Source organism: Salvelinus alpinus, chromosome 18 (genome assembly GCF_045679555.1).
Source record: "Salvelinus alpinus chromosome 18, SLU_Salpinus.1, whole genome shotgun sequence".
Taxonomy (NCBI): domain Eukaryota; kingdom Metazoa; phylum Chordata; class Actinopteri; order Salmoniformes; family Salmonidae; genus Salvelinus; species Salvelinus alpinus.
Window position 1 is genome coordinate 3,546,350 of NC_092103.1, and position 8,207 is coordinate 3,554,556.

Below are 8,207 nucleotides of genomic sequence, written 5' to 3' on the forward strand. Positions count from 1 at the left end.
GCAGTAATGTAGCATGTTTATCTCAAATCAATAGATTTATCTCCCTGACAGTGACTACTCCCTCCGGCTCCCTCCCTGGAGTGCACTGGTTTGTTTGCAGGCACACTCATTATGTTCTTCGATTTGTTTCTGGAAGAGGTGGTGAATCGATGAGTGGCCTATCAGTTTCAAGGTGGTGATCCTGCTTGAGTCTGAGTGTATCCCTAGGAAGCCAATTTTTTAAAATGTTTAATGGCCTTAATGGCCCTGTTTATACAGCGCTTTCGGGAACTATTCAGACCCCTTCACTTTTTCCACATTTTGTTACATTACAGCCTTATTCTAAAATGTATTAAATAGTTTTTTCCTTCATCAATTTACACACAATACCCCATAATGACCAAGCAAAAACTGATTTGTAGACATTTTTGCACCTTTTAATTTTTTTAAATTAACATATCACATGTACATAAGTATTCAGACACTTTACTCAGCACTTTGTTGAAGCACCTTTGGTAGCGATTACAGAATTTAGTTTTCTTGGGTATGACGCTACAAACTTGGCACACCTGTATTTGGGGAGTTTCTCACATTCTTCTCTGCAGATTCTCTCAAGTGCTGTCAGATGGGATGGGGAGCGTCGCTGCACAGCTATTCTCAGGTCTCTCCAGAGATGTTCGATCGCGTTCAAGTCCGGGCTTTGGCTGGGCCACTCAAGGACATTCAGAGACTTATCCCAAAGCTACTCCTGTGTTGTCTTTGCTGTGTGCTTAGGGTCGTTGTCCTGTTGGAAGGTGAACCTTCACCCCAGTCTGAGATCTTGAGCACTCTGGAGCAAGTTTTTTATCGAGGATCTCTCTGTACTTTGCTCCATTCATCTTTCCCTTGATCCTGACTGGTCTCCCAGTCCCTGCTGCTGAAAAACATCCCCACAGCATGATGCTGCCACCACCATGCTTCTCCGTAGGGAAGAAGCATGGTGGTGGCCAAAGAGTTCAGGCCAAAGAGTTCAATTTTGGTTTCATCAGACCAGAGAATCTTGTTTCTCATGGTCCTTTAGGTGCCTTTTGGCAAACTCCAAGCGGGCTGTCATGTGCCTTTTACTGAGAACTGGCTTCCATCTGGCCACTCTACCATAAAGGCCTGATTGGTGGAGAACTGCAGAGATGGTTGTCCTTCCACAGAGGAACTCTGGGTTCTTGGTCATCTCCCTGACCAAGGCCCTTCTCCCCCGATTGCTCAGTTTGGCCGGGTGGCCAGCTCTAGGACGTCTTGGTGGTTCCGAACTTCATCCATTTAAGAATGATGGAGGCCACCGTGTTCTTGGGGACCTTCAATGCTGCAGAAATGTTTTGGTAACCTTCCCCAGATCTGTGACTCGACACAATCCTGTCTTGAAGCTCTACGTGTAAGGATCAACGCTGGTAGAGACGAGAAGCAGGTACAGGGAGTGAACATTTAATTATCAACGGACATGCAACGGAACAGAACAGGACAGCATCTGGACAAGAACATATAACGACATTAATGCTGACACCGGGAACAAACGGGGGAGCAGACAGTTATAGACGGGGCAATCAACAAAGGGAAGGAGTCCAGGTGAGTTCAAGGTGCGCTGCTGCACGTAATGATGGTGACAGGTGTGCGTAATGAAGGACAGCCTGGCACCCTCGAGCGCCAGAGAGGGAGAGCGGGAGCAGGCGTGACAGTACCTCCCCCCCCCCCCTCCCTCCACTTGGCGTCCCACCTGGGCAAGCCTGACGGGCTGGCTGAGGCGCTGGACAAGTTGGCTGGGGGCGTAGAAGCCAGACGAAGAGGCATGGGAGGCTGGCGAGCTGGCTCCGGCGTGAAAGTCCGATGATCCCGCTGAGGCATGGGAGCCCGACGAACTGGCTGAGGCGTGGGAGCCTGATGGGTCGGCTGAAGCATGACGTGGGGTGGGCGCCTGCCGAGCTCACTGAGGCAAGAAGACCTCTCGAGTCAGCTAAGGTGTGGAAGACCGACGAGCTAGCTGAGGCACCACCGGTTCCCTTGGCAATGGCCCCTTGACCCGACGTCACCAACCAAAACAAAAACCAAAACTTTCTGATGCTTCTTTTAGTTGTGTCAGCATTCTGTAAGGATCGACGCTGGTAGAGACGAGAAGCAGGTACAGGAAGTGAACATTTAATTATCAACGGACATGGAACGGAACAGGACAGTGTCTGGACAACAACACATAACAACATTAATGCTGACACCGGGAACAAACGGGGGAACAGATAGTTATAGACGGGGCAATCAACAAAGGGAAGGAGTCCAGGTGAGTCCAATGAGCGCTGCTGCACGTAATGATGGTGAAATGTGTGTGTAATGAAGGACAGTCTGGCGCCCTCGAGTGCCAGAGAGGGAGAGCGGGAGCAGGTGTGACACTAAGGACAATTCCTTCGACCTCATGGCTTGGTTTTTGCTCTGACATGCACTGTCAACTGTGGGACCTTATATAGACATGTGTGCCTTTCCAAATCATGTCCAATCAATTGAATTTACCACAGGTGGACTCCAATCAAGTTGTAGAAACATCTCAAGGATGATCAATGGAAACAGGATGCACCTGAGCTCAATTTCAAGTCTCATAGCAGAGTCTGAATATTTATGGAAATGTGATATTTCTGTTTTTTATTTTTAATCTATTTTAGAATAAAGCTGTAATGTAACAAAGTGTGGAAAAAGTGAAGGGGTCTGAATACTTTCCCGAATGCACTGTATGTATGTTCATATCTTGTGACTGTGAGAATGGTTGATTCTGATTGGCAGTGGTGAGTTGGAAGTGTGACTTGTCATGACATTGGCGTCTTTGCACGTTCTGAAGTCTTCATCAAAGCCACTTGTTGGGCACTTTACACTACTACTCTAAGGGGAAATACAGAGTGTAACTGTGGATAACCTTCACCACTAGAGGGCAAGAGGAAGTGCAGCAGCTTTTGATTCATAATATTTGCTCTTCAAGAGGGATTTTAAACTAGACAGAATCAAATTGTAGACGTATGTTTTTATCACACAATGAAAGGGAATAATCAATCAGTACAACTTGCATTTTATGAATATTTGCTTGACATTTTATCGTTGCTTCTATGTGATATTCCTATCCATTGTTGTGGAAACAGACGTACACATTGATCATGGTTGTAAATTGTGTGTCTCTTTTTTTAGACTACTCCTGCTGATGTGTGTTTTTATTTCTGTCTGGGTGGCTTTGAATGGCTGGAAGCACTGTAGGCTCCTGGCTCCTGTCATCTGAAAGGACTCACTCTAGACTATGACTTATGCAGAGATGACAGGCGAAGATTTAGCGGCGGGAAAAACAGCAGCCAAACACTCTCTTTGTCAGCTCACGGCGAGAAGAGCTCACAAACAAGCCCATTTAGCTATTATTTCCTCCGTCGCAGATAGACATACAAAGTAAAGTGAACATTTTCTGAGAAAGGGAGAAATAAGAGGAGGAGGAGAAAAGGACAGGTGGGGAGTGAGGGCAGGAGAGAGGGATGGAGGGAAGAGGTGGGGGGTGATTGGTGGCAGGGAGGGGTCATGCTGTCCCAGAGGAGAGCGAGAAATAGTGGAAAACATCCGTAATTTTCACCACAGGATCCCATGTAATTGAGTCATTTAAAATACAGATACAGAGTTGAATCAAAGCAAAGTGGCTGGGGGTTGGGGCTGAGGAAGCTGAAAAGAAAAGGGGAAAAAACAAGGAGGTAAAAGTGTATGTCTCTTGTTATTGGAGAAAGCCAGTCTGTTTTCTTCTTTTCATCCGTCAATCTGTTTTTGTATTGCAGAATTTGACCTTTCTGGGATTTTTTGTTTTGTATTTTAAGGTACTCCTTCTGAGCCATCATCCAGTTTCAGTTATTTTCTCCTCTCTTTTTTACTTACTGAACAGATGCCGTTTCCTCCTGCCTGGTCTCCTTTTAGTTTTCCCATTATCAGTAGTTGTCTTATAATTACACTGCACTGCACTGCTCTGCTCTGCTACTGAAAATGATCTTTTCCCTTTACTGCCTTTGAAGTTTCATTATATCAAACTTCTTTTTGAAACATTTCCTCTCTCCATAGACAAATATTTGTGTTTGAAAAGAAGCTGAAAGCTGGACAGAGATAGGGATACCTTAGAGGTCTCTCAATGAAACAATATCCCTGTATGTATCCTGCCTTTAGAATTTCACATCCATCCTGACAGCTACTGCAATTATAAGGCAGTTACAGTTTAATGTAGCTCCTTCTTCTGGGGAAGAGGGGAGAGGGTGAAATACTCAGTGGCAACTGGAATACAGTAAGTGAACCAGTGTTTGTGTTGAACTTTTCTATTTCCTAACAATCCCCAGAAAGGTACTGTTTTCATAATCCTGCATTTTCCTAAAATGTGTTGTAATTTCAAAATGGCTTTTTATTTATAGCTTCTGTTCTGTCCACATATGTTTCTTTTTCCAAAGTGATTACTGAACAACCCAACGTGGATATTTAATGGTTCTGGGATCATCTATGATGTAGAACAAACAAAAGATTCATAGTATGTCTGTCATGTAATGAGTGACAGTGTCAATGTTCAAAGTTTTGGCCATCTGTTGTCCTCTGACCATCTGTGCTCAGTTATTCATGCTGTATGCCACTGATATTATAGCTCTTAAGTGTACCACATGGGGATGTGTGAAACTCACTCTACAGCCTAAAATGTCTCCACTTGTGCCTCCGAATAGCTAGTTTTTCGTGGGGTCTGACTGGTAAGACGCTTCAGGAAGTTGGTCACGTATGCTAGCAAGGCAGTGGTCCTGGGTTTGAGCCTCTGTGTGCGCCAAATCAGGAGGAAGCGGTACTCGTTAAGCAAGTAGCGGGACATGCGTTATATAAGCAACCAAAAAGTTTGATATTATCTGTTGATGAAACACTTTGAGAAAGGTGCACAATCTCAGTCATATCAACAAATTTATTACAATGGAACATTTGTTGTCAGAGACTTTTTTAACGACTATGTGAATGAGTAGGCCTAGTGGTACAGTACTTCACTCGAAAACTGTTCAAACACCTGGAGACCGACAATTTCTGGTCAATTGTACTGTATATGTGCAGTACAATTCCTCCAAACCCATTTATACTGTGGTAGGTCTACATCACAAGCCTGAAGCAAGCGGAAACATTCGGAGGAAAGTCATGTTTTTGTTATTTGGAAGGAATCTCACGGGCAGGTTATTCTTTAGACACTATATACTTCGTTGAACTTGAGCCTGTTGTTGTAAAGCTAAGCTCTTGCCACACACACAGAAATACACAGACACACACAGAAATACACAGACACACACAGAAATACACAGACACACACAGCGCTACATTTTGTACAACAATGATGGAGAGGAGAGGGAGAAACATGACACTTGATCAACCCGTATGGCTGTGGTGCCCAACCTTTTCGCTTACTGTCCTACCAACTGAATATTGCTCTGCCCGGAGTACCCCTGAAGTACCCCCTCATGTGCATTTTACCAATAGGCCTATGGTCTCATGAGTCTTCTTAAGTACCCCATGTGGATAGTCCTACTACCTCTGGTTGGGAACCACTGTCGTATGGTAACCACACTCTGCACCCCCCATCACACCCTCCATTCTCATCAAAGTTCCCACTGTTTGACTGGCAGGACTTGAGAGGCCCACCACACCTGCTTTGGCTATCCCTGTTTTCCTGTACCGCTGGGAGAGAGAATTTGAATTTTAAATGCAACACCGCACTCATGTGTACCAGCCTGTAAGAAAAAGAGACAAAGAGAGAGAGACAGACACTGGGGGCTGCAGGCGGCTGAATCTTTAATGGTTCTGAATTTTACTTCCCCTCCTACACATCCCTGAGTCTGAATATATTGCTGAGCACATGTTAGCAATAGCGGTGCGAGCTCATACTTCACTTAAATTGGATATCTTCATTTAGCGGTGTCAGTCTGGCTATGGTAATAGCAACCCCTTCTTCTTGCTCACTTAATTTATTCTCTTCTTTTTTAAGGTGATAAAATGCCTGAGGCTGAGCAGGCAGGACAATTGAAATCTCTGTGTGTCCTTAAGAGGCAGCAGACCCAGGGAACGTCATTCTCCTTGTCTCACAGGCCAGTCTAAGCAGTCATGTTCAAGCACACCCCACCATTGACACACATAGCCCTATAGCCCACACATATGTAGTGTTTAACATGTGTTTAGAGAACACATTGTTTTAATTTTCAGGGGAAAATGTAAAGCCTTTAAGGTAAGCAATGTACTGCAAGGACAAGGAAATATACTCAAACAAATGTGCTCTTATTATACATTCAGTTTTGTCTCCACATTCATTTTGGACCGAGGCCTACTTGTACAGTATCTTGTTCTCGTAGCATAGGGTTTGAATGCAATTTAAGGAGCAAAAACTGTTTTGCATAAACAGTCTAGAAGTTTTGGGCAATTTTACTTGCCTCTCCAAAGTGCTGGAATCTGCCAGATGTGCAACAATAGATGTTTCCACATGTGCAATGAGAAAATTAGAAGGAAATTCAATATTCCTCAATTTTCATCTCTTTGTAGGCCTACATGTCAACTGTTTTGAGTCCAACCAGATTGGTTACACGATTCTCTCCACCCATATTACACAATAAAACACATCTTTATTCATAAAGCATGGGCATTCATTGTAAAAACAGACACATTTAGCCTACAGAGGCAATTGTGACACATTCACACAAAAAAAATGTTTTGCCCTGAAGCCAGTTCTCTGAGTAGGCTACATTCACAGTGTTTAACAAAAGAGTGGACACGCAAATAGTAGCTGAGGAAAATGAAGAAAAACGGTAATATTGTTTGTAAATGTACTGCAGTGAAAGAAATCCTGTGACCTAGTCACATTCAAAGGCAGACTAACTGTTAGCTCAGTGACAAAGGCAATGTGTGGGAGAGTAAACATTTAGCCAAACATGGTTAAAAAATCAGTTCTGTGCTACTGCATACCATATTAGTAAGTGGGCAAGTTTAAAGGCCTAATGCAGCAGTTTTTTTATCAATATCAAATCATTTCTGGGTAACAATTAAGTACCTTACTGTAATAGATATCCATTAAGGCAGGCAATATGCTTTCCCTCGTCTTTACTAGAGGCTGTTCGCCTACTAATCTCACTACTTTGTTTCCTTTTCTGTCTCCCTTTCCTCCAACCTAGCCACTCATCCCCTACCCAGATGGTCATGCGCTGTCGCAATCGTCACTCTGTTTCTCTCTCTTTCTCTCTCTCTCCCACTACTCTCTCATCTTCTATCCTATCATCTCTCCCTTCTGCTAAATCCTTCTCCCTCCTGTCTCCTGATTCTGCCTCTTCGACCTTACTCTCCTCCCTTTCAGCATCATATGACTCGCACTGTCCCCTTTCCTCTCTCCTGCTCCGTGGCTGAGTGACTCATTGCGAGCTTACAGAACAGGGATATGGGCAACCCGCTGAAGCCACTTTCTATCACTACATTTCAAGCTTCTGCTTCTAACCATAGGAAATTATTTTCCACCTTCTCCTCCCTCCTTAATCATCCACCCCCATCCCCCCCTCCTCCCTCTCTGTGGATGACTTTGTCAACCACTTTGAAAAGAACATTGACGATATCCACTCCTCATTCACTCAGCCTATTGAGTCCACTGGTCCCACACACACAGAACTACCCTACACCTTGACCTCTTCCTACCCTCTCTCTCCAGATGAAATCCTGCTCGGTTCAAGGCCCTCTCCTCTTTTCTCTATACATAAAGTCACACTGCTACATCATATCCTCACATGGTCTCTCCTATCATTGCTATGCAGATGACACTCAACTACTTTTCTCCTTCCCCCCTTCTGACACCCAGGTGGCGACATACATTTCTGTGTGCCTGTTAGATATCTCAGCTTGGATGTCGGCCCACCATCTCAAGCTCAACAAGACGGAGCTGCTCTTCCTCCCAGGGAAGGGCTGACTGCTCAAAGACCCTTTCTGGTGCTGACTTTGCTGATAGCTACTGTACTGAGGGAAAATGTACTTACTATGCCTGTGATATGTGGTTGTCCCACCTAGCTATCTTAAGATGACTGCACTAACTGTAAGTTGCTCTGGATAAGAGTGTCTGCTTAATGACTAAAATATAAACGTAAACATTAAAATTGACAAAAAATAGCTTTTTAGCACAAAACTATTTATCAAGCAAGAATTTTGCTGCTGAGTGGTCG